This window comes from Chroicocephalus ridibundus, chromosome 1, assembly GCF_963924245.1.
Source record: "Chroicocephalus ridibundus chromosome 1, bChrRid1.1, whole genome shotgun sequence".
NCBI classification, from domain to species: Eukaryota; Metazoa; Chordata; class Aves; order Charadriiformes; family Laridae; genus Chroicocephalus; species Chroicocephalus ridibundus.
The window spans coordinates 67,768,165-67,782,048 of record NC_086284.1 but is presented as its reverse complement, the minus strand read 5'-3'; the positions used below and the strand labels follow the sequence as shown (position 1 = coordinate 67,782,048).

The window sequence follows — 13,884 nt, the reverse complement described above, 5'->3', positions numbered from 1 at the left end:
TTAAAGCTAAGTTTAAATGGAACTAATCTGAGTCATCACCAAAAAAAAAAACCAAACACTTCCCCCCCCCCCGCCCCCCGTACACGTTGCCCATACAAAGCGGAGAGAGATTCGAGTTTTTAATTGTGGTTGTTTATGACCCTCTTTGGTAAGACTTGCTGAATTTCTAATTATGTGCTTAACAACTGGAACAGGCTCCATATATTACTGCATAAAAAGTCTCCCTTGATCGCTTTCTTCCAAGTTACACAGCAGCCTCGATCAGCGAAGGTGTGGGATTGCTTTCCTGACATTTATTGAATAACCATTATTTAAATTATTTTGCTTGTTTCAATGAATTTGTCATACATTGTATTTTACAATAGATTCCCTTTTCGCTTGTTATTTACATAAAAATTGCAATGCTCTGTTGCCAGAAATAAGGCAATGAACACACGCATGTAAAAGTAAAGAGCGATTCACCCAAAAATCACAGATGAGGGGAAATATACTGGAAAGCGCAAATTTTTATTTTGCTATCAAATCATATTTGGAAGAAATATTTAGAATGAAAAGTATTGTCATAAAAAGTAACACCGAGCATCTCTGTTCAAGCATTTCTAATTCATTCCAAATTAATCTGATTTCACAGGAAAGGAAAGATGTAGTAAAAATAGCTTTTCTCAGCCTAGTGGTGCGAGGCATAGTGGTGTAAAAGGCCTTGATCCAAAGCCCGCTTGAAGTCATTACAGTGACATCATTTAGCCTTGGATCGGGGCTTGAGCAAAGGATATATTGAATTTTAAACAGATGTGAGGCCAGAACCTAGCTCGATATACAGGTACTGGATCAATTGCACCGAAATGTCTTTCTCTGTTTCAGCAGGATCAGGGAAGAGTTTTACCACTCTGCACGTGTATCTGTAAAACAACAAGTTGCTTTGCTGAAGAAATCTGAGTAGCTGACGATTTAATTCCAAGGACTATTTTCTTTCACATTTTCATCAAAGCTATTCTTCAATTTAGAAAAAAAAAAAAAAACCCACAAAAAAACCCTATCCCAAACAGGGTTTTTTAAATAGTATTTTTACAGTTTGGAAATGGCAGAGAATTCTACTCTGAAAAATGAAACAGGAAAAATACAATGCTATATATGCAAATAGAATTAAAATACCTGAAGGTTTGCTTTTCCATGGTGTAGACATTACACAATAACCAACAGTAATTTAAATTTTGTCATTATCATGCATTTGTAGGGTTTCTTCAAAAGTTAAGTGGATGGTTAATTTAAGATTGCTGACTCTAGATCACAATATAGTAACTAGACAAAATTAAAGTAAAAATTGAAAGAAAATTAATCAAGTAATACAATACATTGTGTAGTACTTTTTCCACAGGCATCTCCACTGATAATCTTACAGAGCATGAATTATCAGGGAAGAAAAACACTTTGATTATACAACTCTGTTACAAAACTACCTTTGAAATAAGGTGGAGATGCTTTAGTTGCTAGCTTTCGCTGAAACTACTACGTGCTTTTTTACACCCACTCTGAAGATGTATTTTTACATTCATTTTTATTGTAGCAGTGAAAATAGCAGTGATTTCAAGGACTGCAGTGTGGCTTGCGGTGCCCTAGTGCTTCGGAGGAGTGTGGTTTTTTACATATGACTTGCTTAAAATACACGTCTTACAGTAACGTAACTATTTGAAAGACCAGAACAAATCCTGGGGAAAAAAAAAAAGAGTTAGCACAAACAGTTTAAAGTACGAGCCGAAATGAAACATAGAAGGAGGAAAAGAAGAAACTGCATTTCAGCAGAAGGGGTGTTCTTCTCCCTTCCTGGCGTCACTGCTCTCCTGTCATTTTTATTTTCGTAACTGGGGGTTTTGATCATTTTTCATGAGGGTGAATTGCTCAGCTATCCCTTCCACATAATTTTAAATGGAAACTGGAAGAATAAGGAAAACAAGACAAAACAAAACCTAAACCCTGTATGCTCCATTTGCTGAATATATGGTTTTCTTCCCCCCCCACCCCCGTGTGTGCATGTGCCAGATGGCACTACACTGGGCTGGATGATAATAAACATGAAAAATACAGTCAGTGCACGAGCAGAGATAACTGTGGCTGAATGTACCAGGGCTGGGGCGGGTAGGGGGAAGGGGCAGAAGTTCCAGCTGTGAGAGAAAAGCAAAGTTCAGCTCCTCAAGGGAGGAGCTGCTCTTGTTTCCAATTAGCTCCCGTGAGCCAGGGGTATGTGGGGCCACTGGGAAAGGAGGCTGTCCCTGGTTATCCCAGCACACTGCCCAAGGGGCAGCTTTGGAGCCATTTCCCTCTCGTCCCATTAACCTTGAGTGATGGGAACTTGTTTGGTGCTGTGGAGGGACAGCAAGCCTGCTGGTGGTGTCTAACCCACCTCTGGGCTCTCAGCCCTGGGGTGTGAGGCTGGCAGGCTGCTGAGAGGGGGTGAGGTCTGGATGGCAACATGGGCTGGGAATAGGGCTGCTGGGGGAAAGGAACGTGTCTGGGTCAAGGACGGTGGGATGACCCTGTTGGGCCCCTGTCCTCCACCCATGGCCCTGATGAACATCATCCATCCCACCACAGAGTGGGAGCTGCGGTATTCACAGAGGGGACCCCCATCTCTGTGTAACCCCATGGCAACACCTCCACGGGAGATGTACGGAGCAGCTGCTCCTCTTTGAAAGCCAATGGATCCTCCTCCTTCACAACCTCTTTCTGGAAGTACTTTAGTAGAGATCCAGATGGAGATGCGCCCGCTTACGGGAACAGGGTATGTGCATTGCTGGCCATGTGCATTGCTGTTGTCCTCTGTGTAGGCATTGGCTGCGCAATATTGCTTTTCCTCTGGATTTCTGCATTCAAGTTAGCAGGTGCGGGGCCCAGAGGGTACCTGAAGCATGCTCGAGACCTCCTAGGAGATAGATTTTTGGAGATCCATTTGTCTAGTAGGTGAAGTTTTAAGGTGGTGAACTGATAGGGGAAAGAGTGTTGGGGACATCTGCTAACAAATACCTGGCAGGGAAGGGTGCTTACAGGGCATATCATCTCTGTTGAAATATTCGTTTGAAGCAGGTAGCAGTCTGAGTTCCTGCTGTTACTCATTTGACCAAGAGGCCAACGTAGTCGGAAAGTGATCTTCTTCTAACGCAGTACTTGTCCTTGGAAAACATTCTTTGGCAAGGGGAAAGAAGCTTCCAGCCAGAAGATTAAATGGCACCTATGCAGTAATTTATTTGCCCCATTCACTTCAACCTCTCTTTGCTTTTGTTTGTGGCTCTCATCTTTTCCTTCCTGCCAACACACTGCATTCTGAAAGGGGCGAACTTGAATTTGGGAAACTAATCAAATCGTAATGGATAATTATTTACTTTTAAATAATTCCATCCTTTGCTTCCTTTGTAATTTACGTCACCTTATTACAGAACACATCATCCTAGCAAAAGGGAAAGAGCCAGTTTAGGGAGTGGGAAAGAAATTCTGAGCTATTCCTGGTCCTACAAATAATGTAATCATGAGTTTCTTAGCTCAGGTGTCTTAGTCTGATGAAACTCTTCTCTGTTCCTGTGTGAATACTAAACAGTCTGCACGCAAGGGTGACTACTAAAATGTGTGACCATTCCATTTCCAAGCTAGACAGCATCTGAGGCTGGCTGTGGCATTACCCATCTCCGAAGGCCCACTGTAAGGCTGTTGTTGGAGAAGAAGCTTTGGATTCACTAATTCCTGTGAGATAAGAGAGGAGGAGGAGGGAAGGGTAACCCACAATGTTTTAAGATACCATTGGCACAGACCTTTGCTCCTTGAGCCCAGGGTCCTGACATGAGGGTGGAAGAGAGGGGAGTTTCCTCTGCTCACCACATGGTGATCACAAATGTCACCTACAGACAAAAGAAAATGAAAAGGAACAATAAGTGCAACATGGGCAATGATTTAGACTCTTGAAAATGCACATTAATCATCCAACAGCCCTCAGCTTTACTGCAGTGAAAGTTCATTTCTTGTGGCTGGGCTAACTTTGGGGACCAGTGCTGGGAAGCGGCGCTGGAGCGGGGCTGGCAGCAATATTTAGAAGCGGCAACTGCAGAAGTGTATTAAGAAACCGAGTGTTCAAGGAAACTCCTAACGGACCTGTAAATACCCAGCTTAGCTGCCGGTTTAATCACTCGCAAAGACACTGCCTGACTCTTTTAAAGCCCCGCGTATATGAAGTTTTGGAAGCGATTGTGAATAAATACTTCACTGCCTGCCCACGGCGACGTTTCCTCGACGTTAGCTCATTAGAGTGCCTGAAAGAGACCCGACAGAAAATAAGTTAAATGCAACTTAAATCGTCATCCAATTCGACCCTAAAAACAAGGAGAAAGGCGACGCATTCACCAAAAGGTTGCAAAAGGCTTTTAGCCTCAGCTGGACTGCAGTTATGAGGAGCGCAGGGCAAGGGACTGGGGGATGTGAGCGGGCAGTGTGGCCGGGATCCCAGTCCCCAGTTGTTGTGTTTTGGGTTTTTTTCCTCCCCCACCGGCCCTGCTTTTTTTTGCTTTTTTTTTTTTTTTTTGGTGACTCCGAAAGATGTCACGGCAAAGTGAAGACTTTGCGGAGGGCTGCTCATGCATTCAGACTGTAGAGTTTTCAAAATGTGATGTTTTGCAATGATGACATTAGAGTAGCAACCAAGGGTCCGAGACAGCAACGCCTGCTGCAGCTGGGCTTCGCTTTGAAATGCCCAAGACAATGGGGGCCACTGTTCTCCATCGCTTCGCCTTTCCATTCCATTTGCATAGTCTGTTCTGCCTGATTGACCAGCTTGGGCTGTCCAAGGGACCAGCATTGTTCACAGATCACTTCAAGATGGCACAGATGACAAGATTCAGGTGAGAGATGAAGTGGGATGATTCTCAAATGCCATAAGAAAAAGCTACCCTGGGAACTTTTAGCGCAAGAGAAACAGTTCGAGAACTGAAGGAACTGAAGCGGTTAAAGGAATATTTTTTTAAACTTTTTTTTAAGAAACTGATCGTATTTGGAAATACGCTACCCTGACACACAAACTAATAGCAGGAGGTTTGTGTGTTTCGCTGCGGTATTTTGTTAGGTTGTGTTGTGGGCTTTGTTTTTTTAATTTTTAGTTGGTTTTTTTTTTTTTCCACCCCAGACCTCACCTTCCCGCGGCTAAGATGGGAGCCGCGCCATTGGAAACCTTTGTGAATCCAAGTTTGCTTACTAAAAATCATAAGACGCCAATAAATCAATCTCATCAGAGAGGCGAGTTTTGAAATTCCTGGGTGCCTGCTCCGTAACTAAGCGCCAGGATTAATTAGTTAATGTTCATAAAGCCCTTTTCGACGTGGAAAACCCTCCGAGAAATGCAAAGCGGGAGGAGAGCTGCTCGCCAGCCCCGCGCAAGGGCGGGCGGGACCGCGGCGCGCTCCCGCCTGGGCGCCGGGCCGGGAGCGGGGGGCAGCGGGGGGAGGCTGGAGAACTCCTCGTTTTCCCCGGAGAAGTTGCAAACTCCCTGTGCCGGCCCAGATTCCCAACTGAAATGTCATGGGCTGTTTTTCTTTTTTTTTTTTTTCCACCCCCCCCCCACCCTCCCCTCCCACCCAGGTACTCGAGTAAACACACAGGCGGCAGCGCCCCTAAAATGAGTTTCATTCGACACCGATTGTTTTGACTTCATCTCAAAAAGACAAAATCTTTGTCATACAAGTATGTTTTCCCTGGAGGGGTTTCCAGCACAATTTGCTATAATTTCTTTACACCTAACGGAACTGATGGGATCTGAGCAGTAAAACATATTCCCACAGTAGTTTCGCTCTCTCGCACTCTCTGTTACCCTCCTGGGGTTCAGATCACTCTCTAGTATAAATATTGCCAATAATTGTGCTAATATGGTGATTCTCAGAAGGAAGCAGAACTCTCTCCTCCTCGTAGAGCAGACCTAAAGCCATGCGCCTTCCGCGTAATCTCCCGGTGTATTCTCTCCTAGCTGCTCGTCTTTCCCCTGCAGCGACTAATACACTTAATTACATGATTTACAAGAATTGCCAACATGGTCCCAGGGGCTGCTAAAGACCGACCCCCCCACCCCCCCCACCCCCGCCCGGCGAGCGGGGCGTAAAGGTGCGAGCCTGTCTCTGCAACGCGGGCACCTCGGAGGGAAGGCGCGTTGAGCAGGACTCGGCTCTGCAAAATTATCCCAAAGTTCAGGCCCTTCTCCACTATTTCACCTACCCACACACCTCCTTTTCATCTCGTGCTCCGGTCTCAGGTTGTTTTGGTTTATTTTTTTTGGAGGGGGGGGTGTCACACACACCCACCCTCCCCAGAGAAGGGGTTTAAAAGCTGACGAGGAAACTTAAGTGGCTCTGGAGTTTGTTTAATTTCCCTCCAGTGTTTACTGATAATTCGAGAGACGCTTATCTCGGGGAATATAACGATTAATACAACCGCAGGTTTCCAGATAAGTGATTGTGATGGAGATTGTTGGCGAGAAAATAGACAATTATCCGCTGTTAGCTTTACATAAAGATCGCATTAACTTGAATTAGTTATCAGACAAAAGAACATCAGAAAGCTGCACCTTTCTGCCAAGGCAACCGCTTGCAGGCGGTGTGCTCCGCACAAGCAAACGCACCGCTGCCTCCCCAGCATCTCGCAAGCATGAAAGGGGCGGCGGGGGCTCGGGGGAGGGGAGAGGGCGGGGGGGAGGGAAGGATTCACGGCTCCCCCACGCCAGGCTCATGCGGAGGAGCGGGGAGGGTGAGCCCCGGGGCCGGGGGATCGCTTTAATATCAGCTGCCCGGCCGGGCCGCTTTCATTTCCATAGGGCGAAATTAACATGGACGTGGGGCAGGCGCTGGGGCGGGAGGCAGCGCGCCCGGGGAAGAGGCGGCGTGGCTGATCGCCAAGGAAACCTCGCTGAAAGGGAAAGGGGGAGAGCATGTGGCTATTAAAACCCCGACACGATAATAACATTAAAAAAGAAAAAAAAAATAAAACCATAATGATAACTTGGAGGCAGCTCGTCATTTGCATATGAAACCAGCGGCCAGAAGCGCGGCAGTCCCCTTGCCGCATTATGTGCTCGGCGGTCCGAGGTTCTTCCCCCCCCTCCTTCCCCCCCCCCCAAGCCTGAAAAGCCTTTTGATTATTTTTCCTCTCCCTAGGAAAGGCTGATTCCTCCGTAATTGATAGCGGGGAAGGGCCGTAATTAATTTCGCAGCGAAGTAAAAGTGCGGCTTCTTCTCCCGGCTGGAGGGGAAGGGCTAGGAGAGAGGAAAGGGGGCGAGGGAGCGGAGGCGAGAGGAACTCCCCCCGAGAACCCCCAATTAAAGGAAATCACGCCTCACCCTCTCCGGCACCGAGACCCCCCCTCGACTCCTCGCCACCCCCTCGCTTCCCCAGGGAGGCAGGAAGGGCAAGGCACCGTGGGCTGCTTTCACGGAGTCAGAAAGCATTCACCAGGCGTTTGTGTTGCGGGAGGTTTCTGTGGGAATCGGGTGGCTCGAGTAATTGCGGGGGGGGGGGGGGGAAGAGGAGGGGGGAAGCGGGTGCACTCTCGGCTGGTTTCTCTCTGGAATTAAAGGCAGCCTTCAAAATAGGGTGTTTGTTAGAGAACTTCAGTCGGGAGGAAACCTGCCATTTCGGATCAGTGCGTTTTCTGTGCTGGATTTCCAGACAGACCCTGAAGCGCCGTGTTTATATGGGGAGGGGAAGAGGGACGCTGGAGGAAGGGGGGGGGGGGGGCGTGGGGGAAAGAGGCGCTTTTCGTGTGTGATGGGGCAATAGCGGAAAAAAACCGGCGAGGTACTTGAGGCGTCGGGCTGATGGGTAGATGGCCAGATGCCGTGGGGTAGACATCAAATCAGCTCGGGGGAGCGGGGGCACCTCAGGTCCCTGCGTGAGGCAGCCGCCAAGGAAGAGGGGAGGGGAGGGGACGTCAGGTGAAGCGGCGCGGCTCCCACCCGGGAGGGAGAGCCCCGGGAGCCGTCCCCAGCCCCGGGACGTGCCGCTGCCGCCGCTGGGTCCCCGCTGAATGGAGCGGATAATGATCCCCGGTTCCCAAGGCAGGCTTGCTGCTGCCTGGTGAGCCTTGGATTTGTGTGGTCCAAGCCTTTCCCAGCTTGTCCCATTCTGTCACCGGGATAAGGGGCTCCCTCGGCTCGTTTGCACCTGCGTCGCTTTTGGCTCCTTCAGGAATGCGCTGAAGCTTGTAATCAGCTTTGTGAAGCCATTGAGTGCACGGCTGAGTGAAACTTCCAAAGCTCGCAGAAAACTGGCCCGCTGAATAGGAGTCAGCATGGGGCTTCTCTCCAAGCCCCTGGCCTGCCAAATTCCAGCAGAGCCCCTCACAATCAGTCCACACAAGCTTTACTGCTCTCCCCGCACTGAGAGAGGCGAGAAAAGAAAAGCTAAAATACCAGTCACCGAGGTTAGCGGTTTGTTCCCAGATTAATGGCAAACGCCTCTCTCCCTGCTGCAGCTAACCAATTCACTGGGGAGATGTGTGTGTACATACATATATATATGTGTGTGTGTGTCTCTGTGTGTATACATATAGATATACGTGCATATGAATATGTATGCGTGCCTATGTGGATAACAAGAAAATGAAGAAGCAAATAAGGGAGCGTTATTAATTATTTTTTTTTTTACTGTATGTGACCACAAGCGTTCAAAGGCTCTTGTGGCAGCAAACAGGTAGCGGGGCCGTCTTGCTGTCCCACAAGGTCACGCTAGTATCATCTCAGTATTTTCTGCAACCGTGTGGTTTTAAGGTTCTGGATGAAGGTGACCCTCTACTGCAGTTTGGTTTTTCTGTCTGCAGGTGATTGAGAACCAAACAAAACTCCACGGGAGAGTAAGAGAAACGCAACGGGCAAGTTAAAAAAAATAATCAACGCCATCAGCAGAAGCAATAAATTCACTTTATGATAAGATAACTCAGGGGGCCCAGGCGTGAAATTTTCACAGGGCGCTTTGTGATCTATGGTACTCACAGGATGGGTTTGCCCTACTCGGGGGGAGCGGGAATGCTCCACTGCCACATGGATCGCTTCCACCCCAGGGAAAAGTGCTCAGGGAAGGTCCCACTCGAGGGAATCCCCCTAATTTTGAGCATCCTTAACACTTGCGGCATATACTGTTTCGCTGCAACGTTAAAACCTTCCCAGCATCTGAATGCACAGGCAGGCGGGACGCTAAGCATCTCCGAATACGTAGCACGACTTCGTCACGCTTTTCATCCGGGTTCTGAAAGTCCGTGTGTGGTTGAAGATTCACATTTACTAGGAGAACTAGTTACTCGAGTTCTACAAACACCTTGCTTTCTAAAGCAGCCCTTTCACGGTGATAAACTCTGTAAAATATCCTAAAATCTGATAGAATTGTAAGACAAGTGCACTGTGACATCCAATCTATGTTAAGAGTGTAAATCCACTGAGCAAGGCTTTATCTTCGGATCCTGGGGCTTTTTATTCTTCTTATTTTTCTACACCTATCTAAACCAATGTAAACAACATTACCACAACACTGATATTTTTGCAAGTCCTTCTCCTGGGCTAGCATAAGGGGGAAAATGGAGACTTCCAGCATTTCCAGAGATGATGTCTCCTGAAGGGTTTTGCCGTGCCTCTTAATTAGGTCATGGAAATGATGTTTTCTTGACGTCCACGCTGAAACAAGCTCGGCAGAACGGACAAAACTAATTCCACAGAGTTGGTAGATGTTTCTTGTAAGTTCAGCAGGATTTTGTCTCACTCTGCTGTCACGCTGTTGGCGTCTTCTCAATTATCGCACCTTCAGGAATGTCCAAGGAATCGATGACGGCAGTAGCTGTTTTCGCCGTTGCTGTCCGACGAGTTTGTAAGGGCTCAGCGGTGAGAGCAGATTGCAGAGCAGACGATCACGTAGGATAGTTTAGCCGCACCAGTGCGTCGTATTCTGATCCCCAGGTTCCTCTAAAAGATAACGTAATACCCAATGGAAAGAGTTCGGGAGTAAAAGCGTGGAGCAAAACGTCTGATGGTGAAACCTTGACCCTTGAAACCGCAGCGGCGCAAAAACTTCTGCATATGACCACAAATGGTTTAAAGCTCCGTCTCTTTTTGTCTTTTAAAGTTCGTTTTCTTTTTGGAAGTTTGATGCGCTGTTTTCGACCGTGTTGCTTCTTCCAACCATTCTCAGTGACAAGTCATGAGGATATGCAGTAATTCAGAAATTAGTGAAATTTTATTCTTGGTGGGGGCGTTGGATTAAGAGGCTGGGAGAGTGTGAAACAAGTCAACGTGTAATTGTATGATAAGGCTCTCACGAGGAATTTATTGGCCAAGTTGCTATTTCTATTCCTTCCTAATCTCGTTTAGCACATTCATTCTCTGCAATCTGTCTCCATAATCTTCTGTGACAGAATGGCAGCCAATAGAAGCATGCATGTTTGGAGAGAAGAGAAAATATGCAGAGGCGTGATAAACTGATGCTAATTATCCATATTTAGGACACCGAGTGCAGAAGATCAAGGTTTACAAATAACAAACCAGAGCCAATGATGATGGCTTCCTAGTGTGGAATATATTGGAGGGGACAAGATAAGGGTTTCACATGCAGAAGAGATTTATTGGTCAAAGGGTTCACCTTCCACTTTTCCACTTTTATATAGCAGTAAATTATTTAGGCTAAATTCACCAGAACATTACTCTTTTATTTGGCAATGTGCCATGACTTGCTCTTTCTTTGTGTCCTTTCAATGCAAATCCTTGTAGTGTAACATCAGTTGATAAGAAACAAATAATTGAAGTAATAGGTAATTCCCTTTAAATTGTGCATATAGGACAGTAAGGTAATCATCCAGTGTAGAATGAGACCGGAGTATAGAGCAGATAGCTGAAAGTGAAACAATATCCATCTCGGCTATTAAATAACATTTATACTAGAGGAAAAAATAACCTGCAGAAGGCTTGTAGGTTGAACAAGAGACAACACTAGTCTAGTCAGTTTTAGACCATTTTCCTATAGACTTCTCAAATTTCTTTCACTTTAAAAGACAGCTTTCCCCCGTTTTTTTTTCTTGCTTTCTTTTTTTCCTGTTTTTTTTTTTAATTTTTTTTTCCCCCTCCGGAAAACTAACATTTAAATTAGAGATGCTGCATTCTCCTTTTAACAAGTGTTGGCGCTGAGAAATAATAAGGGAATTCAGTTTGGCAATATGTGTGTAGTATGGTTGAGGGTCAGTGGAGTGATCTTTGTAGTCTGCAGTAATTGTACTGTAAAGTTTCCAAAATGAGAATAATATTTGTCGAGTTTGTGTTTATGTATACGTTCAGAAAGTATTCTGTACAGTGGCAAAATCCGTACTATTATTTTCTATTAACATCTTCCTGTCAGGTGGAGATAACCTGTTCTTTGAGAAAGTCACTAACTATTAAATTGTATGTCAACACTCCTTGCATCTCTAGCTGTATTTTTCCTGTGTTGGTGGCACACCGACACTCAGCAAAACACAGAACCCTGCTGAAGCAGAAAATACACGTCTCAGAGGCGCTTCACTTCAAAATATCTCACATTTGATGTAAGGAAAGATATTTCTTTAGTGGCTAGCCGTTTAAGACGAGAAAATGTTCTGGCCTTTTGTTTTACTGCCGAATGACTCTGGATTTATTTCTCTCCCCCTCTGACGTATTCCTTTAAATTGTTTCATATTTTATGCCTTGTGAATGGGCAAAAATACTGCAGACCCAAGCCTAACATTTTCACGGGTTTCCTAAAAAGCTTTCTAAAAACAGTCGTGCTTTTCCAAGTTCCCAGAATTATCTGGCTTCACCCAAAATGACCCAACAAAATATATGGCAGGAGAGAGAAGGTAGGTGAGCAGACCGGCTGCAACTTAGGGCATGGAAGCTGCCATTTGGTCACTAGGGGACAAAAAATAAAGGGAATCGGGAGAAAGCCTATGGCGCACGGCAACCTGTGGGGCACAGCTGGATCCCTGGCTGCCAGGTACAGCCGGTGCCTGCGCTTGGGCCACCTCCGGGCCGGGGGACCCCGGGGGGCCTCATCCAGCCCTCGCTAAAATCAACCAGGGGCCAAAACCGCCTGTCGCACCCGGGAAAGTGCAGCGTGGAGGCCCTTGTAGCCTGGTTCCGACGCCGGTTCTCTCATCTCGGTCCGGGGCACGGCATTGTCCCGTTGTCTCCTCTCCAGGGGCGAGAGGCGGTTACCTCCGCCGCGATGCCACGGGGGTGGGCGGGGGCGGGGGTGGGGAGACCTGAACCTCCTCCGCCCAAGAACCACGGCCGTGGGGCGGCTGTCCCCGGGTGGCAGTGCCACGGAGGGGATGGGAAGGGGCCACTCACACCGGTTTCTGTAAGAAACTCTGGCGCTGGTGGGGAGGGCGGGGGGGGGGGGGCGGGGGGCGTAAGATAGTCGGGTCCTGGACTTCATTAAACGATGTTTGGCGACTAGTTAGACTAATCAAGTTGATTTTTAGGGTAAGTAACGGACGCTAAAGCCTGACCTGGTTTTAGTCAGCAGCCCCTTTCTCAGGAGGCAGGGCTGACCCTGCTGGCGGGGCAGCGGAAGGCTCCCCCCCACCCCACCCCGGCTGCCTTCTTCCCTGCTTTCCACGCAAAAGAGTTTTTCTCCCTGTTCGTAGGAAGAAGGCAGTCGAACTCGAAAAGTTTGTTGTTGGTGTTTGTTTGGTTGGTTTTTTTTTAAAATAACATTTCGGCGTTGCGTTTGCCCTCCCCAGGGAGACGCTCGAAATCCCTTTAATCCGGGTGTTTTGCTAACCTAGGCGTGCGCACCGCCCAAGTTTTCCCTTCAAGTGGTTTGCGGCTGTGCTTACTGTATGGTATCCGGGGAGGGAAAGGACTCCATTCCAGATGTTGCCCAGCCGTTTCACAGTATAGGAACGGCGCTTCTGTAATACTTTTTCTGCCCTTTCTTCGATTTCTTACTATTTTGACTCGTGCTACATAAAGCCAAAGCGGATCCTCTCTGAATTTTAGCTCTGATTTGCCGCCTCCATACTTCCATTCGTCATTCAGTTTTAATGTCTGAAGCGAATCCTCTACCTGTTAGGCAATGGGCATGTGATATTACAACTAAAAGATATGACAAGACACTTTGGCTCGCCGGTATCTGAATCTGGTGCGCAACCGTGTGCGTACAGAGAGAGATCTGCATTCTCCAGCAAACGTCAATTTGATGGGATGTGCCCAAGTAAATGACGCTATGACACTTATTTATATTGCTATCCACAGGCTGGCGGATTTTTATTAAAGATGAATTACTTTTTTTTTTTTAATGTGTACTAGCATTTGGCAGTTAAAGGAGGTCAGCAAGAATACCCTGAGGAGCAGAGACAGTGTTTTGAAAAAGGGACTCCGAATTTGGCCCTTCTCATGAAAATTAGAGTACCTTTCAACTGTAGTATCTTCTTCTCTTATTCAACATCTAAGGCTACTCTTAACATAGATGATACATACAGCCATCTAAATAGGAACCCATCGTAATTGTGAATATATGAACACACGATTTAGGCACTATGAAACATTTAAAACACGTCTGAGACGCATGAACACAATAGTTTATCTACCTGGAACTACCCACTAAATAATACAACTAAATAGCAAGCTTCTACCAAATTGGTCCGAATACCTCATTTGGTGGCCCCATGACGTCCGTTGCAACAAAGCCATTTCATTCCCTTCCTTATCTTAAATATATCTGGATCTGTGGCACGTTTATCATGATGAGATTGTCCCACTTATCTCGTGAGCTTTGCTCTGCGACTCCTAAAACTGAGAAGATGTTGCTATATTCGGGAAAATCATGCAGGACTTTTCCCTGCAGCCGCCTAGTCAAAGCAAAACCATCAGG

At 46.8% G+C, this 13,884-nt stretch overlaps 1 long non-coding RNA gene across 3 annotated transcripts in view; it reads right to left on the bottom strand.

The window, feature by feature from the left end:
• Positions 1–13,884, bottom strand: part of LOC134516955 (uncharacterized) — a 51,123-nt gene that overhangs the window by 18,032 nt on the left and 19,207 nt on the right. For 2 of the 3 annotated variants that reach the window (XR_010071506.1, XR_010071507.1), the window contains exon 2: positions 3,798–3,884. This is a non-coding gene — a long non-coding RNA (uncharacterized LOC134516955). Of the gene's footprint in view, positions 1–3,797; positions 3,885–7,355; positions 7,439–13,884 lie in introns of those variants that run through there. The other variant, XR_010071508.1, reaches the window with a different exon arrangement.